The following is a 16,175-nucleotide window of genomic DNA, read 5'->3' on the forward strand; positions in this document are numbered from 1 at the left end:
CATGGTCTGCAGCTCACTTTGTTCCACCTCCCCCCAGCAAAGTGGCAGGCAGTTCCATGCACTGGTTGAGGAGGAGAAGGAGAAGGTTTCACAGGGGCTCTTCTGAGGGTCATTAGGGAAGGGCAAATGATGCAAACTTATATGCAGGCAGGCAGGCAGGCAGGCAGGCAGGCAGGCAGGCAGGCAGGAAGGAAGGAAGGAAGGAAGGAAGGAAGGAAGGAAGGAAGGAAGGAAGGAAGGAAGGAAGGAAGGTTTCTGATGCTCCCTGCCAGTTTCCCGATGGGGAAACCGGCAGCAAGTCACAAGTCGCTGACTTCTGTTTCTGTTTCTCTGTTTAGGTAAGGAAATATCTCTGAAACGATGACCCAACAGGTTATCTAGTGAGTGTTTTGCTCAAAGCAGGGGAGGAGAGGGAAACTATCTTTGTGACTGAAATAAAGAGGGCATTTGTATCAACAACATACAGTAGAAATACTAATAATTCAGATTTTAGAGCATTTTACACCCTTTACCTATATTATCTCAATTTTCCTTCCCTCGATACTATGTTATCATCTCCACATTGAAGTCATCTGGGATTCATTAGCTTGTGGACTCTGAGGAAATGGATAAGGATCTCTGTAACATGAATTCCTCTACCTGTGGGCAAGATCCATACACCCATGATTCATTCAATCAACTGGGAGGTATGGGGTTAGATCCAAGAAGTGGCCATGATTCTTTGAGTGAAGGGGTGGTACCAAGGACCTTGATTCCCCCTTTAGGGGGAAGGCATTTGGAGGAGCTGCTGGAGCCTCAGTTGCAGAAAACCCCATCTTCAGCTGTATCAGTAGGGTTCAGTTTGTTTATTTATTTAAAACATTTATATAGCCTCCCATCTTATACCAAACTCTGGGCAGCTCCCAACCAACAGTTAAAACAACATCAATATACATATATTAAAACCATGAACATTAAAAAAAAAATCTGGCACCAAGTTAAACTTTCACATACAGTCCATCGCTAAGTTCTCTCATCAAGCTCACCCTATCCCAGTGCTTGGAGAAAAGCCAGGTCTTAAGTACTTTTCAGAAAGCTAGGAGGGTGGGGGCCTACCAAACTTCAGTGGGGAGGGTGTTCCATAGGGTAGGGGCTGCCACAGAAAAGGACGCTTCCTAGATTCCATAAGATGGCATTGTTTAAGGGAAGGGACTAGGAGCATGTAGATGTCCTTAGGGAGAGGGAGTCTTGCAATTAACCTGGTCCTGTGCCATGTAGGGCTTGAAAGGTAATAACCAGCACCTTGAATTGCACCTAGAAGGAAACCGAGAGCCAGTGCAGCTTGCACAACAGAGGTGTTACGTGGCTACACCTAGGGACACCCATCACTGCAAGCACCGCTGCATTCTGGATCAGTTGTAGGTGGGCACCAGCTGGTGGTCTTCAGGTGGTCTTCAGTTCTGGATATGGGCATAAATCACATTGATCAAGCTTCTTGGTGGTCTTTATTGGGAACTGGATAGAAGGAGTCCAGCCATTCTAGTCCGATTAGGCCTCTCAGTGGCATTTGAGCATCGAAAATGGTATCCTCCTAGACTGCCTGCAAGCATTGGGGGTGTTCTGATTTTTCCTGAGGGGATAGTTCCAGTCAGTAGCACTAGGCTGCCACTTCTTTGTGGGATGCCACAATATCCAACTCTCACCACCACATCACCATACACACTGTTTAACATCTATATGAAACTGCTGGGTTATGTCATTCATCGGTTCAGGGTGAGGTATCATCAGTATGCAGATGATCTCCAGTGGGCCAAGCTGAAGATATGATGCCTGTCCTCCTCTTGTGTGGAGGCTGTGAGAAATAGGATGAAGGGGGGAAAATTGCTGGGCAAAATGGAGGTTCTATTATTTCAGAAACCATCTGGCTCCTGGTCAGTTCCTACACTGGTTCTGGATAGGATTCAGATCTGAAGAGGCAGGTCCATGACTTGAGATTTTTCCTGGAGTCACAGCTTCTTCCAGATCAGCAGGTGGAGGCTGTGGCCAAAGGAGCCTTTCCCCAGCTCTAGCTTGTCGGTCACTTGTTGCACTTTTTGGAGCAGAAGGCACTGGCAGTATTTATTCGTGCCCTCATGATTTCAAGACTGGACTGTGGCAATGCACTCTACCAGTCTGCTTTTGAAGACTAGAAACCTTCGTCAGTACAGACTGTGGCAGCCCACTTTTTGGTGGGTGTGATATGCTTCAGCAATGTGACACCAATAGTGGCAGCTTTGCATTGGTTGCCAGTATGTTTCCAAGTACAGTTCAAGATGCTACTTTCGTTTTCTGAAGCCCTACATGGCTTGATCTTTTTCTTACCTTCCAGACTATCTTCTTTAAATTAAATCTGTCCATTCTTTGCATTCAGCTAGGTGGAAATGATTTGATTTGGAACCCCCACCCCCACATGAGTGATAGGGGATGGGAGTCCAAAAGCAGACAATCTCACTGGCTGGCCAATGTTGACAGAATAGTTTGTTCAGCCCCTACACTGTTAGCATCAGCAAAGCAGCGAAGCTGGCATTTTAATTTTTTTACCTATAATGAATTTTCATTTTTTTAAAAAATTTCAATATTTCCTAATTTAATTTAGTCAAATTTTAATGCAAAGTTCACATTGGTTAGTTCTGCTGCTATATTAGACTGATTAGAGGTTGTAAGCAGCCCAGAGTCCCTTGAAGTGAGGTGAGATATAAGTAAGGTAATAAATAGGTACATACGCATATTTAGAAATGATTATTACAGCAGGAATGCATCTCACAGAGTGAAATACTTGCTCAATCTACTGCTTAGGAGCGAACTACTAATAGGCAATTTCAGAAACACTGCTGTTCTGCCTTACACAGATCTGCTTTTTAATCAGATTTAAACTATGTTTTGTGAAACAGTGGATCTAAACTTCTGCCACAAATGAACCAGCCAATGCTATTTGTAACTCTTCTGTAAAATGAATTAAAAAATGTATATTTTATTTTATTTTATTTTATTTTATTTTATTTTATTTTATTTTAGCATGTATAAATGCAGATGCTAATTCCTACCTATTTATATTGCTGTGTACTTTTGGAAACCCAAACCCAATAAAACACAAACTCCTTCGAGACTGAATGTCTATTAAAGTATGAGAAATAAGTGGCCACAGAAGTATCATTCCAACAGAATCACAATAATCAATTCAAACAGTCCTGGTAGTTGAATTCAAGGCCTCCTGCAGTTTGCTAATGTGACCATGAAGCAATTTTCTGGCAAAAAGCAATATTTGCCACTGTTGACGAGTCCAAAATATACACACATAGGCAACAACTGTAGTGACTGCAAAGCCTTCCCCAAACTACACATTAATATTTCAGTACAGTCTAGGCTTTAAATAACAAAAAGTTATTGGAAAATGTATAAATATTACACAACGCAGAATACATCTATTTAATCTCATAAACTGAATGATAGACAGACAGGTAGATAACTCCACCTGTAATCTGCTTCAAATAAAAATGATAAGATAAGATCATTAAATAATAATACTAGGAATCTAAAACTGAAGACAAATGCATTTAAAGAAGAGTCACAATGGGATTTAAGCCTAGTCTTGCAATTTTCATTTTCCTTTTATTATATTTATATCTGCCTTTTCCACCGTGGACAGCAGCATGGGTAGCGGTGGCAAAACAAGCAGGAGGATGGTCACAGCATCATGATAGGGATCCCACCCTTTCTGAGCATGCATCAGTGTCACAGGCATGTACAAAGGGGCAGGGCAAGGCTTCCACTGTCCTGCTGCAACTGCCACCTTTGTACTTGCCTGTGACACCCATGGAGATGGCTGATCAGGCAGTTCAAGGGCACCTAAATGGATCTTTGCTTTTTTTATATGTGTCTTGTAACCTACCTGTAAAGTAGGTCTGGCTGCGAGTCACTGTTCAATCCTTTTAAATTCTACAAATTGATCTACCCAGGACCTCAAATAATAACACAGAGAGCATGTCTAAAGTTGCACAGATCAGCTTCAGAACTGATAGATGCTAGGGCACCCTCAGTCTGACTCTCAGATGTCTCCAGAGCATTATTTTCCTTGCCCACTCCCACTGAAGAATGTCAGTGGAAGACTGATGGTCGAGGAAGCTTCCACCTGTAATCCATGGAGCTCTGTGACAGCAGAATTTTGTCTACCCACAGAAAGGGAAGTATGCAATACCTTAACCAACTGGAATCTTCCAGGTATGACAAGTAAGATTCTCCAGCTTAAAATGAAGGGAGGGAGAATGGTGCAAAATGCTTCTGTGAAGAACTCTAGCTAGATTAATTGTACTTCTTTTCAGGTTATTACCATTCTCTTTTGCTTTCATCTTTTACATCTATTAAAGCCTACTTAGCCTTTTTTTTTTTTTTAGAGACACACACACAGAAAAAAAAATAGTTAAATATTTTTGTATCTTTTTCAGACCCGTCTTTCATTTATGGATAGTGTTGTCATTTTGCTACATAATGTTCCACAGTCAGAGGACGCGTTTGCTAATGGAATGCAGGAAATAAAGCCTTTGAATATTGTTGTTGTTATTGTTGGTGGCGGTGTTGAGCTTATTCAAATCTGCAATCAGATGTGGTTGTGAATATTCTGTTTTCTTCTTCTGCCTGGATGTGCTTTGAAGAAGAAAGAATCGAAAGAACTTTGCCCTGTATTCTGGAAAGGAGCGTAAACCTGTATAGAGCTATAACTAACACTGAAGCATTCAGAACATCTTCACAATGCTAATCTATTCCATATTCAGATATTCAGAATTCAGGAGACACTTCTGGATACAGATATGTTTTTCTGGACTTGTTTTGAGAAGCTACCGAGCAATGCGTTTCAAGTGTATACATTCAATATCAGTTCCACGTTTCTCATATCCATTGAAAGCTTGTATAAAGAATCAGTGTCAGTTCTCAGCGCTTCACTTTTTCATCACTGCTGCTATCTCCTGTGCAATACCATGCCAGTGGAGTGCCAGAGGGACCAGTACTGAGTTTTCTAAAGCAAACAGAGCACCAGGATCCTGGCTGGGTTACAATGGCAGTAATGGAAAAGGTGTACTGTAACCAAAGTCCTTAATAATGTTTGAATCATATTTATGTGAGTTTGCATGTCTGATGTTTTTAATTTTTTAGCTTGGATGAGGTCAATTGGACTTAATTCTGTGTATGGAAATACTAAAACATTGAAGTATAAAAGCAATGGGTTTTATTATGGAAAAGAAATATGACAGGAAATATGACAAATTTTAAAAAGGATTTACCCAGTGCAACAGTAACAACAACCAACCCATTGTACTAAGCCAGTGTTTCTCAATCTCAGCAATTTTAAGATGTGTGGACTTCCCAGAATTTCCCAGCCAGCATACTGGCTGGAAAATTCTGGAACTTAAAGTCCATACATCTTAAAGTTGCTGAGATTGAGAAACACTGCACTAAACTCCACTGCTAAACACGTGTGAAGACCTAGCATTCTTGAGAAGTGTATAATGCTGTGAAAGATGGAAGGAAAGAGAAGATGATGACCAGCAGACAGGTAGATGGACTCAATTGTAGCAGCAATGGGTACACTCTTAGAAAACCTGAAGGGCCAGGTTGGGGAGAGATCATTCTGGAGAAGGTCTGATTATTTGGGCGCTAAAAGTCAACATTGACTTGATGGCAGTCAAGCTCCATTTCATGCATATATTCATTCATTCATGCCATGTTGTTTAGTGAAGCCAGTTCCGTTTTAATTGCTGAAATAAAAATGGTCCCTTGCCATGGAAGAGTGTGGCACTCCTTTACAGTGCCTCCAGTCAAAGCATTAAAAAGCCCCTCTGCTTAGCTCAGATAGAAATATCAAATGCCAGTGAAGGAGAAACATTTGCAGGGGGGGGGGGGAAGAGTCAAGGTGGCAGTTACAACCATGTGATCAAAGCCCAAGTCCTTTTTTATATGCATCATGACTACCATATTTCTTACTTGATGGTAGCATGGAAGCTTCATTGCAAAACCTGGAAGTGAGCCTTTACAAATCTAATCCTATTGCTAAACTATACATTTACAAAAATCTGCCTGTGCTGATACTATGGCTCAGTGATAAATCTGACCTGGTATGAATTGTCATAATCTGGCAAACATGGCTTGATTTATTCATCACCATTAAAATTGCTTGAAAAGATCTGGTTGTTGAATGTGTCATCTGAATATCAGCATTCACATAAATAATTGCTACAGAGTAAATGTCAATTTCATGTTACTAAAACACTTTCAAAAGCACACAAAGAATATCTCTACATCACCACTTTGTGATTATTATCTTTGCAAGGAGTTAAAGCAAATCCTCTTATTGTGAACAGCAGCAGAGAAAGCAACAGAAAATAGAAAACTGACAATCATTGTAAGATACATTGATTTATTTAACTTACAGTACATTTCACCATGATTTAAAATACCTTATTTAGAATTAATCTCAAAGTGATAAAAAATTAAATGATGTATCCTTTGTGGATCTTCTTTGTGGATCTTAAGAGACAATAAAAAAGCTAAGAAGGAAACAAAAAGACCAGAATGCATCGTCTCCAGCAGCCAACACCCCAATAAGCAAGGATTAACCCCAGGAAAACAATCAAGCAGAAAACAGTACCTAATCAAGGAATTATCAAAGAGAAAACCACACCCCCACCAGCACTGGCAGGGCAAGCTACTGTATATAAACAGGGAGCAAACCCCACACTCACTTGCACTGATGATGTTACCTAGTTGGCTAATGAAACATCTGCAAGCAAACAACCAAGCTCAGAGAGCACCAAGGACTTCACAGTTCCCTGAGCTACATATATTCTATTCTGTTGGAATTTTACAAACCATCTACTTCGTCTCAAGATGCAAATCAAATTGTTTCAATATTTCCTAAAATATTATTTGCAGTTGGTTTGCAAATGTTTTGCCAAGGAAGAGGAAAGGGCTCACAGGTGATAGCACTGGAGACACTGTCCATTCTGCCACTGTGGTGAACTCTGATATCAGAACTATTGTGATCTGTGGAGTCCTTGGGGTTGTCTGAGCTTGGTTCTTTTCTTGCAAACGTTTCATTACCCAGCTAGGTAACATCTTCAGTGCTAAAATGGGATGGGGTTTGCTCTCTATTTATCTGCTGTGGCCTGCTTTGCCAGTGCTGGTGGGGGTGGGGGTTCTATTTTGCTCTTCTGGTAGTTCATTGATTAGCGTATGTTGACTGCTTGATTGTGTGCCTGGTGGTGACCTTTGCTTACGTGGGTGATGATTGCTGGAGATGGTTGCTGGTGATTGAATGCTGGTGAGGCAATCTTCTGGTCTTTTGTCTCTTTTGAGTAGTATGTAGATGCTGTTTATCTCTATGTGTCTGTTAATTGCTGCCTTGTCTGAATACCAGGCTTCCAAGAATTCTCTTGCATATTTGGATTTGGCTTGGTCTAAAATGCTGACAGTTTCCCAGTTAAAACTGTGCTTGAGTCTGTCCATGTGTTGTGCAATTAAGGAATTTTCATCATGTCTTCTGACTGCTAGTTGGTGCTCATGGATGCGTTCTAGACTTCTGCCTGTTTGTCCTACATAGTGTTTGTAACAGGCCTTACACAGTATGTTGTAGATGACTCCTTTTTTTCTTCTTGGGCAACTGGGTCTTTTGGTTTACTTAGGATATGTTGGAGTGATTTTGTTGGTTTGTGTGCTACAGAGATGCCATATGGTTGTAATAATCTGTTGGTGGTTTCTGAGATGTTTCTGATGTATGGCAGTGTGATCCTTTTCATGGCTTGTGTGGGCTGTGTTGTCGTAGGTTGAGTGGTCAAGCACTTTTTGATAAAATTACGTGGATATCCATTTTGTTGGAAGATGTTGTATAGGTGGTCTTTTTCCTTTTTCTGCTGTTCTGGGTTGCTGCAATGCGTTTGCGCTCACTTGAATAATGTTCGCAAGAAAAGAACCAAGCTCAGACCCCAAGGACTCCACAGTTCAACCCTGAGCCACACATATTCACCTCCATTGCTATTGTGATCTCCTAAATGCAGAGAGTGCAGCCTTGCATCTTCAGCAACACTTTGTGTTTCTTCTAAGAAACAATTACAATTTGCAGATTGCCATCATGCGCCATGGGTGATGCTCCCCAACTTGTCAATTATTATATTTTGGGAAAACTTTCTTGAAGTATATTTACAGTAAATGCATGATCATTCTTAATTTTTCAAAGAAGCAAGATGTCTAATATCTACCTACTTTTGAACTCAGGTTGACTTACATGAGTGTAGTGAATTAACATAATTAAGATGAACACCATCCTTCTTGTCCATGGACAAGTACTTAGGTCTAGTGTATAATTCAACTGGGAAAGAGGCCTGTCTTGAATAAGAAATAATAATCTTCTCATCTTCATAATGTTGTAATAATCTGTTGTTAAAATCAATAACCATTTTATTATTCATTCAGCACCTACTGCCAAGATGAAGCCTATTGTGTACTATAAATTTACTGATCTGTCACGTAACACAATATGATTTTGCAATATTGTTAATGTGCACAAAGGACTGAAATACAGAATATTGGCGTACCTGTGATTTATAGGAAATAAGGTGAGGATAAATTTCATCTCAGTTGTCATGTTACTTAACTTAGGTCAGAAATATAAATTCAGTACGATTCACTGTGTATCTGAGACATAGAAACTTGGAACATTTTTTGAGCAAACAATGATGCTTTTTTCATTTTTTTTTTAAATTTTCAGAACTTAGATATATAGAAAAAAAGTCAAAGAGAAGGCAAGACTGAAAAAATTAAGATGAGGCTGTGATCTCTGAAAAAGTATCATGGAACATTTGTTATCCTCCATCTGTTAACTGTCTAGCTGATCCTTCTTGGAAAGTTTTGCGAAATAATGTGGTTGTCATTCATGTTCCTCAACATATGTTGACTGGGAATTCTGGGGAGCTGTAATCGCATCAAAATGTAGTGCATCCCAGCACAGTGGCCCAGGTAACAAGCACACAAACTCCCAGTCTGACCTTCTAGTTCTGTGTGATGCACAAATGGCTGAGAACCTGCAGTTTCCTTGCTATTCATAGTTGTAACATTAGTTAGTATAGTTAATGTTTCATATTACAATATACAAATGTCAAACTTCATGTCAGGCATGACTATAAGTCTCTGTTCTTTCAGTTAGTCAGTCCTGTAATTAGGAACTAGCTAACAATGGAACTCCCCTTCATGGATCACTGCCTTGTCGTGGCGAAGGGGCTTGCGTAACTCAGTGAAGCCATGAGCTATACCGTGCAGGGCCACCCAAGACGGACAGGTCATGACAGAGAGTTCTGACAAAATGTGGTCCACTGGAGAAGGAAATGGCAACCCACTCCAGTATCCTTGCCAAGAAAACCCCATGGACAATGTTAAAAGGCTAAAAGATATGATGCCGGAAGATGAGCCCCTCAGGTCGGAAGGTGTCCAATATGCTACTGGGGAAGAGCGGAGGGCATTTCCAAGTAGCTCCAGAAAGAGTGAAGCGGCTGGGCCAAAGCCGAAAGGACGTTCAGCTGTGGATGTATCTGGAAGCGAAAAGAAGGTCCGATGCTGTAAAGAACAATATTGTATAGGTACCTGGAATGTAAGATCTATGAACCAAGGCAAGCTGGATGTGGTCAAACATGAGATGACAAGATTGATCGTCGACATCTTGGGAATCAGCGAACTGAAATGGACGGGAATGGGTGAATTTAATTCGGGTGACCATTATATCTACTACTGTGGGCAAGAAACCCTTAGAAGAAATGGAGTTGCACTCATAGTCAATAAGAGAGTGGGAAAGGCAGTAATGGGGTACAACCTCAAAAACGACAGAATGATCTCAGTGTGTATCCAAGGCAAACCATTCAATATCACAGTCATCCAAGTCTATGCCCCAACCACTGATGCTGAAGAAGCTGAAGTTGACCGCTTCTATGAAGACCTACAACACCTTCTAGAACTAGCACCAAAAAGATGTCCTTTTCATCATAGGGGATTGGAATGCTAAAGTAGGAAGTCAAGGAGTAATCGGAATAACAGGCAAGTTTGGCCTTGGAGTACAAAATGAAGCAGGGCAAAGGCTAATAGAGTTCTGTCAAGAGAACAAGCTAGTCATAGCAAACACTCTTTTCCAACAACACAAGAGACGACTCTACACATGGACATCACCAGATGGTCAATACCGAAACCAGATTGATTATATACTTTGCAGCCAAAGATGGAGAAGCTCTATACAGACAGCAAAAACAAGACCAGGAGCTGACTGTGGCTCAGATCATGAGCTTCTTACTGCAAAATTTAGGCTTAAATTGAAGAATGTAGGGAAAACCACTAGACCACTCAGGTATGACTTAGATCATATTCCTTGTGAGTACACAGTGAAGGTGATGAATAGATTTAGAGGATTAGATTTGGTAGACAGAGTGCCTGAAGAACTATGGACGGAGGTCCGTAACATTGTACAGGAGGCAGCAACTAAAACCATCCCAAAGAAAAAGAAATGCAAGAAAGCAAAATGGCTGTCTGATGAGGCTTTACAAATAGCTGTGGAAAGAAGGAATGCGAAAAGCAAGGGTGAAAGGGAAAGATATAAGCAGCTGAATGCAGATTTCCAGAGAATAGCCAGGACAGATAAGAAGGCCTTCTTAAATGAACAATGCAAAGAAATTGAGGAAAACAATAGAATGGGGAAGACTAGAGATCTCTTCAAGAAAATTGGAGATATGAAAGGAACGTTTAGTGCAAAGATGGGCATGATAAAGGACAAAAAAGGCAGGGACCTAACAGAAGCAGAAGAGATTAAGAAGAGGTGGCAAGAATACACAGAAGAACTATACAAGAAAGATCTTAATGTCCCTGATGTCCACGCTGGTGTGATCACTGACCTTGAGCCAGACATCCTAGAGAGTGAAGTCAAGTGGGCCTTAGTAAGCATTGCTAACAACAAAGCTAGTGGAGATGACAGTATTCCAGCTGAGTTATTTAAAATACTAAAAGATGATGGTGTTAAAGTGCTGCACTCAATATGCCAGCAAGTTTGGAAAACGCAACAGTGGCCACGGGATTGGAAAAGGTCAGTTTACGTTCCAATTCCAAAGAAGGGCAACACCAAAGAATGCTCAAACTATCGCACAATTGCACTCATTTCACATGCTAGCAAGGTTATGCTCAAAATCCTACAAGCTAGGCTTCAGCAATACATGAACCGAGAACTACCGGATGTACAAGCTGGGTTTCGAAGAGGCAGAGGAACTAGAGATCAAATCGCCAACATTCGCTGGATCATGGAGAAAGCACGAGAGTTCCAGAAAAATATCTACTTCTGCTTCATTGACTATGCAAAAGCCTTTGATTGTGTGGATCACAACAAACTGTGGCAAATTCTTAGAGATGGGAATACCAGACCACCTTACCTGTCTCCTGAGAAATCTGTATGCGGGCCAAGAAGCAACAGTTAGAACCGGTCATGGAACAACCGATTGGTTCAAAATAGGGAAAGGTGTATGACAAGGCTGTATACTGTCACCCTGCTTATTTAACCTATATGCAGAGTACATCATGAGAAATGCCAGGCTGGAAGAATCACAAGCCGGAATTAAGATTGCAGGGAGAATCATCAACAACCTCAGATATGCGGACGATACCACCCTAATGGCAGAAAGTGAAGAAGAACTAAAGAGCCTCTTGATGAGGGTGAAAGAGGAGAGTGCAAAAGCTGGCTTGAAACTCAACATTAAAAAAACTAAGATCATGGCATCTGGACCCATCAATTCCTGGCAAATAGAAGGGGTAGAAATGGAAGCAGTAACAGACTTCATTTATTTGGGCTCCAAGATCACCGCAGACGGAGACTGCAGCCATGAAATTAAAAGACGCTTGCTCCTTGGGAGGAAAACTATGGCAAGCCTAGATAGCATATTAAAAAGCAGAGACGTCACCTTGCCGACAAAGATCCGCATAGTCAAAGCTATGGTTTTTCCAGTAGTAATGTATGGCTGTGAGAGCTGGACCATAAAAAAGGCCGAGCGCCGAAGAATTGATGCCTTTGAACTGTGGTGCTGGAGAAGACTCTTGAGAGTCCCCTGGACTGCTAGGAGGTCAAACCAGTCAATCTTAAAGGAAATCAACCCTGATTGCTCATTGGAAGGATCGATAATGAAGCTCAAGCTCAGATATTTTGGTCACCTAATGCGAAGAGAGATCTCTTTGGAGAAGACCCTGATGCTGGGAAAGATTGAAGGCAAAAGGAGAAGAGGACGGCAGAGGATGAGATGGTTAGATAGCATCACTGAAGCAATGAGCATGAAACTGAGCAAACTCAGGGAGGCAGTGAAGGACAGGAAGGCCTGGCGCAATATGGTTCATGGGGTCACGAAGAGTCGGACACGACTTAACGACTAAACAACAACAACAACAATGGAACTTCAATGCTGCTACTTCATTGCAGACAAGAAAGTAGTTACATATCACACACACACACACACACACAAGTTGATCATTTCTTGAGACACAAGCAGAAGCTTAGCCTGTTGAAGGAGATAAAAACCAAGCACTATTTGCATGCCAGCCCCAGGATTTAAATCTTAAGCTTTTAATTTTTGTTTGTCTTAATGTTAATTGTACTAGTTTAATAAACTAATAAATTCATTAGAAGAAATATGAAATGAACTGTAGCATAAATCATGATGTGGGTTTAGGCAGGTAACAGTCTACCCAGGTTAGTCAGCAGTTTTCTGTTCTCTCTCATACCACAGTTGTCACTGTGATTCAGGTAGACACCCAAAGGCAGGACCATAGGAGCTCTCCTACCCATGGCAGTAGGAGGAGACATCACTACTGCTGTGGCACAGAGAGAGTTAAAGCAGTTTTCTCTTGGGGAGCAGGACATTGTGGAACTGGAGAGAATCCTAACTCTTGGCCGAAGAAAGGTGTCATCATCTCTTCCCTAGGCAGCAGTTAGAAGGCTTGCTGTGATTCTGAGAATGTAGAGACAGGATCAGCCCCACCAGCAAAGAATCTCCAAGTATGGCATCACTTCCATCAGGTAAAAGATTATCCCTGTTTTGCACCTAGCACAAGAATTGTCAGAGCAAGGATGTAGAGGATTTGAGCACAAGACCCATGATACTGCATGTGAAGAGGTAGCAATTCCCTTGTCCTAGAGCTTCCATAAACAGGCAGCCATTCAGATGTGCATAAGAAGTCCCTTATGCCTCCTCTACAGAAGTGAGAGATGGGTCTCAACAGCAATGGGTAATCCACAAAGAGGCTTTGATCAGGGAAATTGGTGTCAGGCAGAAGTGAGATGCCAGCTGTCAGACTGAGTGGATCATTTCTTGAGACCACCAATCCCATAAATGTTGACACTGCTGTCCTCAGCCTGGTGTTCCCCTTCTGGTTCTATCTGTCAGGAAGAGGGTAGCTCCTAATGACAAGACTGGGAAAGCCATCGGTCTCACCTGTGCAGGCTGTGGTGAGGATTAAGGAAGGGATCAGGTGGTGACTGCAGTGAGTGCTTGTAGGTATCAAGGTCATATGTATCAGCAGCATTGTGCAACCCTCACTTGAAAGTGAGTGGGAGGGAAAGCAACAGCTCTTTGCAGCAGTTGCTGCTGATTTGCTGCTCAGGATTGTCCAAGAAGTACAAAATTGGTGGAAGAGAAGACAGGCTTCACTTTCATCAGGCAGCAGTCATGACTGAATAGAGAGATAGCGATAGAGATAGATAGAGATAGAGATAGAGATAGAGGTAGAGAGAGATTGAGATTAGAGACAGAGACAGAGACAGAGACAGAGACAGAGACAGAGACAGAGACAGACAGACAGAAATGATGTTCATTCTCATAAGAAGCTAACCTTGCCAAGCTTCTAGTGCGGCAGCAAAGAAAGTAAGTTATCACTAGGGGAAGAGTGACTCCTATTATCTTTAAATTCTTGGCTTAAAAAAAAAAACCTGAGAGTTGCCTCTTTCAAAGAGCCATGGCAAGCTTTCTGCCTGCCCACACGAAGCACTGATCTCAGGGCGCTAACACGGGATTGGTTACATTGGCCTTGGATAGGTTTAACTTTCAAGTCAACACACAATGAATGGGCAGCCACACAACCCTAACAATAGTGCTTTCCTAAAATGTATATTGAGGTTGGGGTTGGGATCAGATAGGATATCACCAAATGAAAGAATTTCAGAGTGTTCATTAATGTTTCCAAGTGTTTATTATTGTTGTTGTTGTTGTTTATTATAAGAAACAATGTTTCTCATTGTTTATTATTAGTGGCTTGAACCTCTTTTGTCTCTCCAACGAATCAAGGCTGACAATGGGATGGCAGCAAGGCGAGCATTGTCTTGGACTTCATTCACTTCCTCAGCTCTTAGCTTCTTCAATGTGGCTAGCCCCAAACTTGAATGTAGATTTCTCTGGAGATAATGGTACATAATACTTTTGTGCGGATCCTGCCAACACAAGTGGGAATTCAATTCAGCTGTCAGCACTCTACAAATCTGACCAACCAGTAGTCTATACTCTTGAGTCAAATCTTATTTTTGCATCCTGCATGATTAGGTCTCTTCACATTACAATGGGTGAATACGTGCCAAGCTTACAGTGACAGGTGTTGATCCAAATATTTACTGCTTTTAAGAAGGAAATGGGGTGGGCAGGACCATGAATACCACTTGTTTGTGCCAGCTTTTTTCTCCGTGGCCTATCCCTGTGACGTTGTGCCTCATTTTTCCTCCCTCTTTGTGCTACCTCTGCTAATGAACTAACATAGTATATTGCCAGCAAGATGCAACTCTGTTACAAGTAAACCCAGGCAAAGTAGAGGGGAGCTCTTCCCTGAAGGCCAAGATACTCGCCTCTTGGTAGCCCAGAAAACCAGTGATCGGAGGCAGCAAAACTAGATAATCTACACAGACAGAAGGCAGAGAGGCCAAGCAGTCCACCAAGACAATGAAGGGGAGGAAGTGTGCTCTGCATAGGTAGATAATTTGGAAAGTGTTATATCGTCTTGTCCCTGCTCTAAAAGAAAGCAAATCCTTGTATCTTTATTCCATTCTATCAAAAAATGAAGCAGCTTCCGATATTTTGAACATTCCCCATTATGGCAGATGGACAAGTCGTCTTTTTTTAAATCTGGTTCTGGGAGTGGTAAGATGGCAGTCAGTGGCCATCAGCTTTTATGTGATCTCTGAATTGGTTCAGAACAACTTAGGTTGCCCTAAAATCCTGAATCACGTATTTAGATTGAATCAGCCTTGTTCGAACCTCCAGTTTGATTCAGTCATAGGTGATTCACACAGACCTAATGTAGTCAGTCAGAAACCTATTTATGAAACTCTGGTGTGACAGGATGAAAAAGATCCATTGTGTATGTGTGTGTGTATACCCTCCAACCCCCCCCCCCACACACACACACCCCTTCACTTTGTTCCTCCAGTAGTGAATGGAAGCTTAACAGTTCTATTTTAGAAGTTTTAAAGTTCTATTTTTTATAGAGGCAGTGAGTTTGTTATTTCTAGTAGGAATGTTCACATCTATGTGGTTAAATGTCCAGCATAATACAGTTTTCATTAGTTTCCAGTTTTCCATTCTTCCATAGTTGCATCCAGCTGTACACACATCAGTTACAAAATCTTTTTTGGGTGAACCCTGAGACAGAGTTTTTGCCTACTAATAGTAAATTTGGGAAGCTTTAGATGTTTATCCAAACGTATCAGGAGCATAAAGGGTAATTCCTTGATTCAATACATAGCAAAACATTCACAGTTGTAGGGTGTTGGTTTTTTTTTTCATAATCTGCACATATGTGAATAATGATTACTGTTGGAATTCTGACACATTGACAACTATTCTATTCATTAACTAGCATTCACTTTAATCAGAGGAGTAGAATGTCATCCTCAGAAACATATGCAATCAGATAAAGGGAAAAAATGACATCAGAGGGGAATGAAATGCAAGAAATGTATACAGTGATAACTATAACATTAAAACTTGTAAGAATTTAAAATAATTACAGTCACACCTCAAAAGATAATGTTGATAAAATATTCTCACTTTTCTTTTTTTTTTTTTTGCTGCAATAAACTACTGTAGCTACCTCTCTAGAAGAGTTCAGATTTGTTT

At 41.2% G+C, this 16,175-nt stretch overlaps 1 protein-coding gene across 24 annotated transcripts in view; it reads right to left on the minus strand.

Annotated features, from left to right (window-relative positions):
- The window catches only part of LOC112542064 (uncharacterized), a 148,695-nt gene that overhangs the window by 111,095 nt on the left and 21,425 nt on the right, over positions 1–16,175 (minus strand). The window contains exon 3 of one of the 24 annotated variants that reach the window (XR_015793788.1): positions 14,050–14,500. The exons of the other annotated variants lie outside the window; for them this stretch is intronic. The gene's annotated coding sequence lies outside the window, so the exon portion shown is untranslated. Of the gene's footprint in view, positions 1–14,049; positions 14,501–16,175 lie in introns of those variants that run through there. 24 annotated transcript variants of the gene reach the window in all.

This window comes from Python bivittatus, unplaced genomic scaffold (assembly GCF_059951505.1).
Source record: "Python bivittatus isolate LINGU-HERP-01145 unplaced genomic scaffold, Pbiv_v1 ctg000850_np1212, whole genome shotgun sequence".
Lineage (NCBI taxonomy): Eukaryota > Metazoa > Chordata > Lepidosauria > Squamata > Pythonidae > Python > Python bivittatus.